At 36.4% G+C, this 15,394-nt stretch overlaps 1 long non-coding RNA gene across 1 annotated transcript in view; it reads right to left on the bottom strand.

Moving 5' to 3' along the window:
• Nucleotides 1-4,386: 4,386 nt before the first annotated feature.
• The window catches only part of LOC107026135, a 61,971-nt gene continuing 50,963 nt past the window's right edge, over nucleotides 4,387-15,394 (bottom strand). The window contains exon 4 of the long non-coding RNA XR_003579348.1: nucleotides 4,387-4,607. This is a non-coding gene — a long non-coding RNA (uncharacterized LOC107026135). The remainder of the gene's footprint in view (nucleotides 4,608-15,394) is intronic.

The raw sequence follows: 15,394 nt of genomic DNA, 5'->3' as shown, positions 1-15,394 counted from the left end.
TGTTAAAACGAACAAAGAACTAACTAAATCATTAAGCATAAAGAAACTTTCTCAGATGATGAGGAATCACCCCTCAATATCGTTAATGTGGCGTTAGTATGGGATAATCATGCAGATAAACATGAGAACATGAGCTTGCACCATAATAGGATGCAACATAGAGTATGTGTCGGTACTTCAGGTGTACTGAGTATGAGGGATATGCAAAGCTGACTAAATATATGAACATGCTAAAATACTGGTCAAGTATGTAAACTGAACTGAACCGATGTACATAAGCCTAAGATATAATAAGGCATAACAACTAAATAGAAGAGTAAACTATAAGACTGACGAGGGATCGTAGTTTTAGAGTTTGAAGTGAGGGATAGAATCGTAAAATGACTTCCCAAACATAGAATGAGGGGTTTAGTGGATAAACGTCAATGTACGACTCCCCAAGGATCAACAAAAGAAGTCCTTGAGGAGGACCCCAAAGTAGATCAAAAAAGTCCACCTACGGTTGGGACTCATGCCTCGTAGGTGGATCCACACCCCGTGAGAAAGGGTCGTGGGTCAAGGAACCAATATTATAGTTGCAGACCACCACCCACAAAGGTGTGATATGCCCCGTGGATTGGGTTCTTATGGGTGGGGAAGTTTTAAAGTCTAATTGTTTTAAGTAAGGGGTTAAGGGAAGGTTCTAGAATTAGTTAGTTATTAAGTAGCGCCAGTTTATTAGTAATTGGTCCACCTATATATACCTAAGAGACCCTTAATTGGGTGTTTTTCCAAATAATTATTTTAGAGTCACCAAAGATCCCAAATTCAAAGAAGAAGAAGAAGAAGAAGAAGAAGAAGAAGAAGAAGAAGAAGAAGAAGAAGAAGAAGAATAAGAAGAAGAAGAAGGAGAAGAAGAAGAAGAAGAAGAAGAAGAAGAAGAAGAAGAAGACGAAGACGAAGAGGAAGAGGAAGAGGAAGAGGAAGATGAAGAGGAAGAGGAAGAAGAATAAGAAGAAGAAGAAGAAGAAGAGGAGGAGGAGGAGGAGGAGAAGGAAGAAGAACGAGATCATTGTATTGTTTGCATCATTAAGAATCTAGCTTGATAAAGTGGGTATGATTTCACTCTTACAAATTCAGCTTAAAAAAGTTAAGAAATTAAGGAATTGGGTTGTTCGATCGTGTTTCAGTTGTTGAGGCTCGAAAAAACATAGTTGATTGACAATAGTTGATTGAGAAATGACTATTGCACTCAAAACCTAGCCTACTTACTAAGATTTAGCATGTTTGAGTAACTAGCAATAACTCATGACACGGAATTAGCATTCAACTTATCACACTACCAAGGATCTCTATATATTTGTTTACTTCCCGTTTTAGTAGTTATAAATTGGTTATGCAATCCCCCCATATTAATCATCGAAACGTTTTTATTTAGTCTAATGTTGTGAAACCTCTACTGCTAAAAACGATTAGGACACAATTTAACTTGTTAATCAAATTATCTATTGTATCACTCCCAATGTGTTACACCCTCAAAATTAACTATGATAAAGTAGAGTTTTACATGAGTTTCTTGAGTTAACAACTTGCTAAATTAATGAAGAATATTATCATAGGGCAGGCTTAAGTAGTTTTGAGGTTAAACATCAAGTAATGACCAACACGTTCGAAAACTACTCTTTTGTATGCTAGTGTTCTCTCGCATGTTGTATGTGTTTTGGGGGGTCATTGAGGAGGACCCTAATTTGAACCCCAAAAATGTCAAAGTTGGCATGACCTATAGACAGTAGATCAAATGACAGGGTATAAGTGATCTCTGTAGGTCAAGACTTATCCTAGGGAGAGTTAGCACCCATGGCCAAGTATCTTACCAGACGTACGACCACCAGTAAGGGTCGTATACCCACCTACTGTCCATAGGTAGGGAACGTAAGTGAGTACCTGCAATTTTGTCTTGGAGTTGGTCAAGCCAAGGATGGTTTGGTAATTCCACCCTTGGCTAATTATATGTATGGACTGTTATTTTACCTATTTTAGAGTATTTTAAGTTAGTTAAAACATTGAAACCAAAAATTAGAATTCAGTCTTCACAACTAAGCCCTTCCCTCCCAAATATATTTTCTTAAGAACACCATTGAAGGTCTAGGTCAAATTCAAGCTAGGAGAAGGGATTCCAAGTGATTTATTCTTCAATTTTCGTGGCTTCTTTATACTACGGCATGGTGATCCTTCATTCTTGAATAACCTCTCATTCAAGGAGTCCAATTCAAAGGTTTTCAAAGGTGTAACAATGATCAATTTTCCCAATTTCTATTCTATGCATGGGTTCATTGTTAAAATGCTTTATAAGTCATGATATGGATTTATTAATGTTGAATCAAGGTTTCTAAGATTATTTTAAGGGAATTCCTTGAAGAACCCATGTTTTGTCCAAATCTCCTAAATTGGTTTATGAAGTGGTTTTTGAATATGGTTTCATGTTAATAGAATTGCACCTAAATTGAGTAGTTTTGTTGGTTCCTATTGTTATATATTGCTATCCACACATAATTTGATTTATTGTTGGAGAATTGAGAAAGGGTGATCATGACTTGGATGAAGTGGAAGTTGACCTGAATTGTTCTAGTTTTTATTGAATTGCTCTTGTGTGGTATGGTCCACTTATGGTGGTTTTGTTTAGCTATTATATATGAATATGTATGTGTATTTTGATTATGTACTTGAGGGCATTGAATGTTAAGTGAAGTAATGTTATGATGCATATGTATAGAGATGTATTATGAAGTTATGCATGTGATTCTTGAAGATAGCATGACTATTGGGGCATAATCTGAATGTGAAGTATATTTGTGTGTGGATTATGATAAATGTAGTAAGATCATGTTTAGAAGACCATGTCATAAATGATGGTGTTTATGTGAAAGGCTTTCTAACATATAAACAAACTTGAAAGAATGAATGCAGCTAATGAAAATATAATGAATGGGCATGTTCGGCTGGACACTTTCCCGTGAGTAGAGGTGGAGTGTCTAGAAGAAACATCATATTCCTCAGAGATTTCCAATGAATGAATGAGAGGTTGGTATGAGTATGCTTTCCCTGAGTAGAGGTAGAGTACTTGGTAGCAATCCCTTAACCTATAGTTTAATGAATGTAATAAAATTCTAATACTCTATGGGAATTAGTGCTTAGCACTGAGAGGATATGAAATGGGGTGGATACTCTCCGTGCGTAGAAGTGTAGTATATAAAAGCAACCTCTTTAGATGGGTACTCTCTGTAAGTAGAGGTGTAGTATCTATACACAGTCTCCTTATCACTCAATTATGCGCCCGCATAGTTTTCAAAGCTTGTGGTTTTCCATATAAAGACTAAATAAGTTACCTTACCTTAGGCAAGTGGGGACTCATCTGGTAGGGGTTAATACCGGGATTCCATGTTATGATACCATGGTCTATGTCGGTTAAAGCTTGCCCCCCACAAAAGAATGAAATGAACTAGGTCTTCCTAAGGGTGTACTACTTAGGGTAGGTGGTGGAATGGAATACGATCTATGCATTGCACAAGTAGGCATTTGAAGGGAGTCATGGTGTGTCTTTGTAATGCCATCTATGCGTTGCAAAAGTAGGTATCTGAAGGGAGTCTTGGTGTGTCTTTGTAATGTTAATGAATGAATGGGTTTCTATATGATGCTAATGAAGTAAGTTGATTTTATGTCTAATGTTAATGAATCATGTTCGTCTTATGTCTAATGTTTATGAAGTTTATGTGACTTGTTGAATGTGATGTTCCTAGTCTAGGGTGGTCCTAAAAGAACACTAAGTAGGAGTAGTAGAATGGGATGCTACTTTCACATTGCACTAGTGTAACTTAGATTTATCCTAGGGGATGGTCTTTATGCGAACTTCTTAAAGGAATGAATCTTTACTCTAGTATCTCTAATGAAAACTGTTGGCTTGTTGAGTTGTGTTGAAAAGGAAATATCATTATCTGTGGTAGTCTTTAGGAATACTTAGGTGTGTATTGAAGAGGTTGTATGGGCGGTCTCTTCATGTCTTACCTAGGTGGGTCTTAGGATAGTATTGGATAGAGAGTCTAAATGGTTGAATGGATTACTTAATGGATATGGTTATAGGTTGAGAATTATGGGAGTATTACTTTGTATGTTCATGATGTCACGATCGGAATCCAGACCCCAGATGAGACCGGTGTCGTTGACCTCTCAAAGGTTGCAGACAAGCCTACATAAGTCATTGTTACTTCATCTAGGTTAATTTTAGCATAAAATTTGAAATTTTGGTTACTTTACATTCATTTAATTCATTCTACTTAAACTCATAAATGTTCACAATCAACCATCTAATATTAAGATCATCAAATGAAAGAAATAGTTCATAATTGCATTAAAATGTTTTTTTCAAAAATGGCACCAGTACAAAGTCTTAAATGAAAGTGGAAACAAAAAATTAGTCGAACATGCTCCACTAGATAAAGCCTACATCTATGATAGAAAATAACAGTAGACATCCTCGAAAGCATGTGGGCCTACCAAATCCGAGTGAAAGTTCCACGTCCGGATAGCTGTAACGTCGTACTGTAAGCTTTAACGTCCACCTGTGCCTGCACCTAAAAGTAGATATTGTATGGGATTAGTACATACTTTTACTAAGTATGGATATATGCAAGTACACACCAAGGACATGCATGAGTAAGAATAGCTCTTTCCTAACAGCATGGTTTATGAAAAGTCAAGTTACTGGACTTGCCAAATTTGGATTAGGAAAGTCAGTGGACTTGCCAAATTGGATTTAGGAAATTCATTCCATGAGAGTAACATGCATCATCATACGTATCATATTGCACACAACACATAACATATTACATATAGCACATAACATATGACATATAGCACATAACCTATTTCATATCATTCGATCATATGCCTTGAGACCTTGAAATCATGGACTTGACATTAAGACTTCCCAAAATGAGGGCTCAACATATGGGACCTCAAGTAGGGAGTCTTCTTTAGCAAACACAGAGTCTGCTTCATTCATTCATACGTACTCCATTTCGTTTATTCGTAAACTACTTCAACCACTAGTCATACCTAGGATGTAGTTTTAAGACTCTCATCAGGTTTGCTGTGCAACGATCAAGAATAACCTAGGTCATTACTTGAGTCTATCTCACCTCTCGGTTATCCTATCCTAACACATTTGGTATCGTTCATTTCATTTGTGCATCATTTGAGGCTGGCCTCATTCTTTCTTTAGGAACATTAACCTTAACCGACATAGATCATATGAGGATGATGAAATCCAGTGTGTCATACCCACAACAAAAACAGGTGGAATCACCGTCCAAGGTGAACCAAAACATGCTAGCATATACAGAGAATTAAACCCTTCTAGATCCCTATATTGACAGTATAGGTTCAAAGACTAGGAGATATAAGGAGACCCATACCCGGCATGCTGAACACTCTCATCTCATGAGAGTTACACTAACCTCCGCCCTTCCTGAAAGAAGGCATCACCGCTCATAACTAGTCTATCGGTGCTCAGTATAAAGTTCCATTACATTCAACTCATACGTGATGGAAGCTGGCTTCTAGTATGAGGACATCATAGCTCATTAGATGATTCTCATCTCATCGTCAGTATTAAGTATACATTAATCTCAATACATTCATTAGATTGTTCATAGAGACTGGTCTCTTCATTAACTTTACACTCTCATAGGTGAGTACGTTTTGGTAACATTTACTTAGGCTCATTTGAGATTGCTCTCATCTTTCACATTAGCCTCTTATCATGTTGTCACCACATTCATTAACTTTAGCCCATTTGTTTTTCATAATTACTCACCCCTTTTTCATGAATGTTCATTCCATCATATGCCAATGCACTTGGCCATTTAATGTGTTTCACACTCTTACTTAACCTTTTTAGGGTTACATCCTTTCATTACATACATATTAGGTTCACTTACTTTTAAACGTATGCTAGACTTATGGGTCTATACATATAATCCATGAGGCTTCATTCATAGTTCATTTATGTAACTCGTATCTTCCTAAGATTTTGCGATACAAGTCTTATGCATCTTGTATGTATGCCAAGATCATCGATTTCGATCTATGTAGGCAGTATTATTTTTAACATTTATTCACGTATGACTTATGTATCCATACGGAAATTGGGCAAGGAAACCCGATTTCAAATCCCTTGGACAACACTTACATTTTTATTTATTATAGTTTGATCCACTCGGCTTGGGGACCCAAGATCAAGCCACAAGGCCTTATCTTCATTTTCCTTTAATTTCTTTATTTTTCGTTCATTTGGGACCAAGAGGATGTGGGATCGAACCCCCACGACCTCATTTTCTTTTATTCTCTTTTTCCTTAAACCATTTTCGTTTGACCGAGAGGGTGTGGGATCGAACCCCCACAGTCCCACTTTATTTTACTGCTTAATTTCCTTTATTTAGCCGAGATGTCGTGGGTTCGATTCCCACATGCCTCTACTTTTATTTTTATTTTGATTCTTCCTTATGTTTGACCGAGAGGCTGTGGGTTCGAACCCCAGACCTCTCATTTTTATTTTTAATTATCTTTTTCATTTTTTATCAAGGCACACGGGTTCGAATCCCACATGCCACATTCTTTTTCTATCACTTTATTTCAAAGATTTTTAACATGGTGAGGTCACGGGTTCGATTCTCAGTGACCTCACTTATTTTTAGTTCATTTTACATAGCATGATACACCACTTAGCTTTGCCGAAACTCATCAACAAGATGCTGGAAATTATGTACGTTTTTCAGCTCATTTTCATCAACGTTTACATGTTAGTTTTTAGGGTAATTCATGGATCATTTAGTACATCTTTAGGTGCATTTTCATGGATTAATTTTAGATAATAATTACCATTCAAATCAGCCACATTATACTTCATATGAACATCACTATTTACACAAGTTTGTGCACGTAAGAATACAACCATAACATGTCATTTTCGAATTTCAAACCAAGAGTATATGTCACGACTACACATTGCACACACATAAACACATAGTATCGGACATCATGATTAATATTCACATACCTCCAAACATACATACATGAACTTAATCATCACGAAAACACATTACATCCCTAATTTTTAGCAGCAAACATACCAAACCTACAAATCGATGCGAGCTAGTGACTTGGACATGCAACGGGGAACAACCCTAGTTTTTCGAATAGATTCATCTGAGTCCTAAGGGTCTATTGGGAATGTGACAAAGAGTAAGAAAACCCATACCCCATTTTGAAGTTGAAACCTTGAACTAGATGCCCAAATACCCTCTCCAAAATCACGTCCAAGTCCGAAAGCTTCAACACCAACTCAACGGAAAAACCCCTCCCTTTTTCCTAACGTTTTTGGTTATGTTTTCTATATGTTTTTAACGTGAAATTTCTTCAAGTGTGAAGAAATTTTGATTGCTAATCAGTTCTTGTGTTTAGGTAGAGAGAATGCAAAAAGAAAAGAGAGATATTGACGTGAGAGATAGAGAGTTAAAACGTGAAAAGTAGTTTAGGATTACGTGGAGTAGTTTAGACTTAGTCAACTAGGACTCTTTCAAACCCTTAAAAATCTTATTTTTCCTTTTTCTTAAATCATATAATAAATATTAATTAACTAAATTAATTTACCAATTTAAATAAAATAATTTAAGTCATTGCTCCCACCTAGGTTCGAACCCGGGTGGAGCAAGATTTTGTTAAAAGGCAATTTCGGCCATCTCTCCCCAAAAATACCCATCCACCTTATTAATTAAATAATTAATTACATATTTAGGGTAATTATGATACTACCCTTAGCCTGTAAAAATACCATTTTATCCCTAGACCCTTCAAACTTAAGATTCCCCTTTTTAAGTCCGGTAAAGACTCATCCAAGTGAATATTCATATTGAGGAGTCCTACCTGGCTGGACCCAACCTTTCCTAGATCAACTAACTACACAAGTTAGTTGTCTTGGATGTCTCAACGGTTCAGAGGCTTTGTTCCACGCGCATCAATTCCGTGTTAACCCGGTATAATCGTAGGCATTCTAGACATATTATGCATTACTTAGCATATCCATTTTTAGGGTTGTTACAGATGGTTGACTTTTGTGGTGTCTTTTACACTTGGTTAATGAATTTTTATCAAGATAGCATGAAAAGCATATTTCAACTAAAATGTCATCTTTAAAGAATATTTTTGCATGATTGCCATACTTAGTGCTTAATTGTACTAATTCTATATTTTTATCTATTTATACAAGTGTATGTAGTGGAAACTGAGGATTCATAGAGTTGAAGCTTGGGATTATATTTTTCTCTCAAGATTTGATATGTCCTCATATGTTCGAGGACATGGATGTTAATTATAGTTTTCTTTCATTAAAGGCTTTGTATACGACTTGTATCTTTCAATGTAAGGGTCGTGTCCCTATGATATGTGATGTGTCTAAGATGGTTTATGATGAGACTTAGATCTTCTTACATTTTATAAAAGAGTTTCCTTATTGATTTTACTGTGCAAAATTTTAATTTAGCACTACTTTTCATAGCTATGTGATGAATGAATGCTAAGAGACTTATATAAGACCTCTTCGACGTGGAGTACACCGTGTTACTCTTAGGGGGTACTCCTGGGTCGTAACAATATGGGATCGACCCCAACTCTTAGTTGGGACTACTCTTTTTAGTGACTTCCTTCCCTTAGAATTGAATGAAGTGCAGCTGAACATTATAAAAAATGGCGCCACAACCGGGATTGGTGTTTAGAATTATTTTATTGAATTTTAGTCATGAACTAATGCAAGCAACGCTAACCAACTTGGGAACAACGATGACATCAGAATTTGCATGATGTCAATGCGGATCAGTTGGAAAGTGCGGGTGTTATTAGATTGCCTCATATCATGGTCAATGTGGTGTTTATGTGACTAGCACAATGTTGAAGCAGTGGCAAATGAAGTGACTTTTATGAGGACTTCTCATGAGACACTCAGGACCACATCTGAAACTTTTCACATGTGTATGGGCTATTCACTTTTCAGTTCGACTTCATTTGTTTCCCTTTACTTTAATGAAGGAACCAACAAAGTGGTTGACCAAAACCAAGGGATTCAATCCCTTCTTGGGATGATCTCACTTGTGCGTTTTATGAAAGGTTTTCCCCTCCTTCGATGATGGTAAAGTGGAGGGATAACATTCAGAACTTCAAGTGTGTTAATGACGAGCCTATCTATGAGACATGGTTGAGGTTCCAAAAATTGTTGCTTCAATGTCCAACTCATGGGTTATCGGACAATTTTTTATTGCAATATTTTTACCGGAGCCTTGACACGATCAACAAAGGTGTTGCATACAAACTCATTCGAGATGGATTCATATAATGACCTAGGGGTACCCCCTAGATTTTACATGGCGTACTTGACCTCGAAGGGGTCTCATAGAAGCCCTTAGCATAATCATAACATAGGATAATAGAAAAGTAGAGAAAATTCAAAACTTTTACAATTAAAGTGATTTTCATAAAACAGCAAATGGAAGTCTTTCTATGCTTTTTTTCTCAAACTATCTAATGCAACCTTAGAATAAACTCTTAGGACACAGCCCATACAACACTCTTGAAGCATAAACAAATGGCATGAGGAAATGATAAGCTTGTCCTCGATGATATGAGGACTCGCTAATTCTTCCACTCTTTGCGCTTCTTATAATCCCAGTCTCAAAAAGAATTAAATCTCTGAAACCCTACATTTGATTAGAATGTAGGCGACATGCGTTAGTAAAAAATTACCAAGTATAAAAGCTAGCACAACATCATAAGAGAATATCAAAATGGTTAGTCAGCATATGATATAAGCATAAGAAATAATAACATGTTCATAAGCATAATCTCCAATGTAAGCATCATATAATCATAAGTCAACATAAGACATAGTGAATGAGCATAGGATATACATCATGTTCATGGCATAGTCTTTACGTAACTTATATTGGAACATACTTGACCTTAACTCTTGAATATAACTGGAGAACTACTTCACAAGCCACCTCCAAGTATACTTATGCAACGCAAGGATACCATCCCATAATACTATCTATGCTAAGTACCTCTCTTTGGTCATTCTTTGGCATAGTCCACATTCATAGTCAAGACTTAGGTTTTCATGTCATAAGAGCACTATACTCCTAAGTAACCTCAAAACACAGTTTTTCAATTCATGTATGACATCCCATACTACCATACACACAAAGCATTTCCTTGGAGTCACTCTATTCATGCTTACTATTCATTGGTGTCATTCTAGACCTACTTCATATTGACAACGAACTATCATCTTGAGTCAATCATATATTGGAAGGCAACAATAGCAGCAACCCAAGCTAAGTCTATACTATACAAGAGAACACTTAACAAGTATCTTCAAGTCATACTCATTCCATGTATGGATAGCATCCCATACTACTATGCACACTAAGTACCACATTAGGCTATCATACATACTATTTGGGGACTAGCCGCTCTTTACTACTTGCCATAGTCATTTCAGGTACTTCTCTACTTAGTACAACGCAAATCATAACACATGAATGGATTCTATTTCTCAATTCAAGACTACCAAGGAATAACCCTATAATAAGCTAGACCATGCTATCATATTGGTAACATAACTAATTTTTTTCAAACTGGTTACCTTGGAAGACACACTAACATGCAAGTCCAAGCTACTCTACAAAAGGTACAAGTGTCCTATCCTAGCTACCATGAAATAGTCCTAAACAAACAAAATCATGCTACCCTTAAAGGTATACTAGAATACAAATGCAAGCTATCCATAGGAAAGTAGGATTCTCAATCCTAAGCTACCTTTAGGACAGTATGAGACCTCAATCCCAAGCTATAATGACTAACCTAACACAAGCTACCCTTGAAATACGTCTTACAATTCAAAGTTAAGCTACCCTTAGGATAGTATGGATCCTCAATCCTAAGCTACCCTTAGGAGAGTATAAGCCCTCAATCCAAAGATACCATGAAATGGTCTTGGCCAAACCATGTCATGCTACCATAAAGCATCCCCACAATGCTACTTCAAGCTACCAATATGAGAGTATAAATCCTCAACCTAGGCTACCATGACTGCTCCTAACTCATGCTACCATAAAATGCATTATACAATATCAATTCGATCTCTCCCTTAAGATAATATAGATCCTCCATCCTAAGCTATTAATTTTTGTCTTATATTACCAACCCAAGATATACATGAAGGGAACATATGTTGCAACTTCAATTCATTTTTTAGTAACAAGCTTTGATTCATTTTAGTTTACTCAGTCAACCTAGAAGCATTTTATGTGAGAGAACCTTGGATCTCCTAGCGTATTCATGCCTAAGTGTGCAAAAGATAAACAATACACATTAAGATCACATAATGTTGCCTTTATCCCCCAAAGCCTTAACATTGATGAATACAAGCCATACTTTCATGCTTTACTTCATATTGTTGTCATTATACCTAGTTTCAAGGTATTTTGATCACATTCTTCATAAGTAGGTGATTTTAGTCCTATTTGATCACAAAGGTATAATTTCATCTTTACAAGTCAATATCCTTCATATTCAATGAAGTCTAGTTCTATTCATGATTATATTATCCTAATTGTGATCAATTACTATATATGACTTTGATTTAGGAAGATATACTTTGATCCTTCAATTTTCACCTCGAATGTCATAAATTGACAAATATCACATTTATCGATTTAGTCTAGGTTTTACCAAAGAAATCACATGAGTTCGTCGTAATATCACTAGATAAAGCTAAATCAATAATAATTGGGTGTTATCCACTAGATTGGAATCATACCCAAGCTCTACCCACAATAAAAGAAGCAAACTCTAGCTAATTGGTTTTTGACTTCAAAATTTGGAGAAAACTAAGGGGACCCTATGGGAGAAGAACACATAGATGAAAAATATAACATACCTTGATTTTCAAATACCTAACTAAAACTTGCTTCAATAGTTAAGGATATGCTCTCTTCCTTCTCTTCCTCACTTCTAAAGAGAGAATTACTTGGAGAGAATTAGGGGTTCTTAGATGTATAAGTTAATGTCTTAGTTTAGAGCCTATTAAGATTATATAAAGAACCCATAGATAAACAATATAAACATACCTTGCTTCAAAGCCCTAAAGAAAGCTTGCTTTAGTGATAACAGATTTGTGCTCTTCCTTTTCTTCTTCTTCTTCACTTCTATAGAGATAATTATTTGGATAGAATTTGGAGTTCTTAGATGTATTATTTAATGACTTAGTTTTAAGGGCCGATTAAGCTTAAATAGCTGGACAAATAACTAACTATTCGACCTCCCTTAACCCTTAACTAATTAATGACTTAATCCACAAACCCCTCACTTAAACTAAAACATGAAAAATTGGCAGGACCTACGGATCACCCATCCATGGACTGGGGGTAGGTTAATGGGTCGTATTGCATGCTTTGTGGATGGTATTACAACCATAAAAGGAAGGATAACCCAGGACTTGATCAACGACCCCCACCAATGGGGGCATGGGTCCACCTATTGGACGTAGGTGGCCATACGTAGGTGTGAAAATAACAGCTTTTAGGATGTCTTAAGGATCCTTCCCAAGGTCCCCTTTGGTGTTCCTTGGGGGTTCGTACCTTGATTCCCTAACTCTTAAAACCCTAATCTAATTACGAGAATCATTTTACAAGTTTTTAACCCTCATACTAAACTAAAAAGCTCTCATACAAGGCTATAGAACTCAGTAGTTCAACTTACTAGTTTCTGGGGCGTTACAAATCATTAGACAACTGTTTGACATAGCACCAACCCTTATTGATGAGATGACAAAAATAAATCATGCATGCTACAAAAGAAAAGATCCGATGTCTTCTTCAAATTTTGAGCTAACAACTGAACAAATGAAAAAGAACAAAGAGCGAGATGAAAACATGGCCAAAATGATGACCAGAAAATGGACTAATAGACGAAACATATCATAGGAAGTGGTTCGAGTGTGAGTGCTTTAAGAACTAATAGTGTAGTAAATCTTGATAAAGCACATGTTAAGTTCATGTATAATGAAGAAGAGCAGTTCTTGGTAAATCAAGGGGGGCGTCTCGTTTGAACAATACAAGGTCGGGTGACAATCAAGGTTGGAACATGCATTGTGATGATAGTTGGAGAGACCCAGATGGAGAATGATGTGATCTTGGAAAATTGGAGAGATTGGGACGACGATAAAGATCGTTATCTGCCTTCCCACGAACATCAAAAGCCAAATGAGCCAACGGTTGATCCTTAAATTCTTAGTGAAGATATGATTGCTCATAATCTAAACAAATAGGAAGGAATACACAACGTGCTAAAGGAAATGAAAGATGATATTTGTTCTCTTAATCAAACGTTTACATCACACACACTATCTATTAAGCAGTTGGAAAAACAGATAGGTCAGATCTCGACTCATTTAAATCCAACGCTGAAGGGGGTCTAACAAGTGATACCATGATTAACCTAAATAATTAACTTGAAATTATCTCTTCATCCTTCCAGAACGTTAAATAAGGAACATCTTGAAATGAAACCCATGTTTTGGTTTATGTTATTTGAATAACATTTGTTGTATGTGTAGGTTGAAAATTTGACATTTGGGAGAAATAGGCGATTGGGCGAGCTCAAAACTCAATCGACAAATCGCTAAGAGGTTCAACGAGCTCGACGTGAATCATCTTTTTATCAAATAAATGGTTAGAATTCTTCTAACTTCGGCAGGAAAAATTTCATTCGACACATCACCGAATGGATCGATGACATAATGTCCATCGCCGACTAAGGCGCGAACTGAAGGGTCAAATGGCTTCCAACCTTATTTTGAAATTTTTCATTCTTTCACCATCTCAACTTTATTTTAGATCTTAGTTTTACAAAATTATTACGTGGGTATCATTGTTTGTTTGGAATCCATTGCTTGTTTCTTCTTTGTTTTTAACCACATCATTCACTTGTCTACTTATGAGGTTGGTGATTCGAATTTAATTTTCTTTTACGTCATACTTTTAGCATGTCTTACATAGTTATTGAATCTATTGTATATTTTTGTGTGCCTAATTGATTTTGCATTTTGGGTTTTTGATCAAACTTTTTAGATATCATGTCTAGCCTACCATAGTTTGAATTTCTTGTTTAAATTGTTTAAAAATTGTGTGTTTGCGGTGTAAGTATTGGGATATTTATGGGTGAATATGAGGAACCCAGATTTTACTAAACAGCATAATTTTCTTAATGATAGATCAGGTAATGTCGTTCTTAAGGGAAAAAAACGTTGTTCGGTTAATTATAGGTAATTTGGGGAAGTTTGAGTACCCTAGGGTTGGTAATGATGTGGGCTAGGGTTGAATTGCATAAGATGGGGCTTTAATTTGGTTATTGTTGATTGTGCATTAAAAATTGGGGGTCGACGTACAAATTTGACAAGAGAGGCCATTAGAGGCCATTAGGTGAGCTTAGTCAAGCTTGCCAAATAACACGACAATTCTCCAACTAATTCCTTTCATCGCCTTTTTCCCTTGAAATATATTTTTAAGGTTTTGGAACATTCGATGATACGCAAGTTCTCATTGAGTTGACTCGGAGACTTAGAGACTCGGTGAATTTCTTTGTTCTCATCCTTTTGAAGTCTAGCTTTTGTTCTTTACTGTGTAAAATTTAGCGAGACACCTTTACATAGATGATCAAGATTGGTGACTCACCGAGTGACCTTTTTCATCACCGATTTCTACTGAATTTAATCTTGCTCTTTAATATTTGGAGATCTCTTTAAGGCTCACCAAATGAGTTTGGCGACAGTTCGAGTTGATCGGCGTGCTTTTTTATATTTTGTTGCCAAGATTGATTCACTAATCCTTTTGCAACAAAATTTATTTGATTTGTGTAGTTTTGCATATATGGTTGGATGAAAGGTTACTGGAAAGCAGATTTTTCTCCTCTAAGATCAAATCTTCTTCCAACATGGGAGAAAAGGTATAAAGAATGGAAAACAACTTGCGAGTACAAGTTCCAGCACTGACAACATGGGTATCTACTCCACCCACCTCACTACTTGTGAGTCTAAAAGTGGGGAAGATTATTGGTCCATGACTCCAACCTATTAGTCCGAATCAACTGACAATCAAACCCTGAAGTAGAGACTAGTTGAGTTGCACTCAAAAGCGTTGCATTGTCCGGAAAAAGTCCAAACACTCCCAAATCCTCAAGCACCTCCAGCATGGGAAGCAACCTAGGCACCTGAAGTGCCCCCATCCTAAGCACCTCTTCCACGCTCAAT

Source organism: Solanum pennellii, chromosome 7 (assembly GCF_001406875.1).
Source record: "Solanum pennellii chromosome 7, SPENNV200".
Classification (NCBI taxonomy): Eukaryota; Viridiplantae; Streptophyta; class Magnoliopsida; order Solanales; family Solanaceae; genus Solanum; species Solanum pennellii.
Note: the sequence above shows the minus strand (reverse complement) of the source record. Positions and strands in the feature narration are given on the sequence as shown.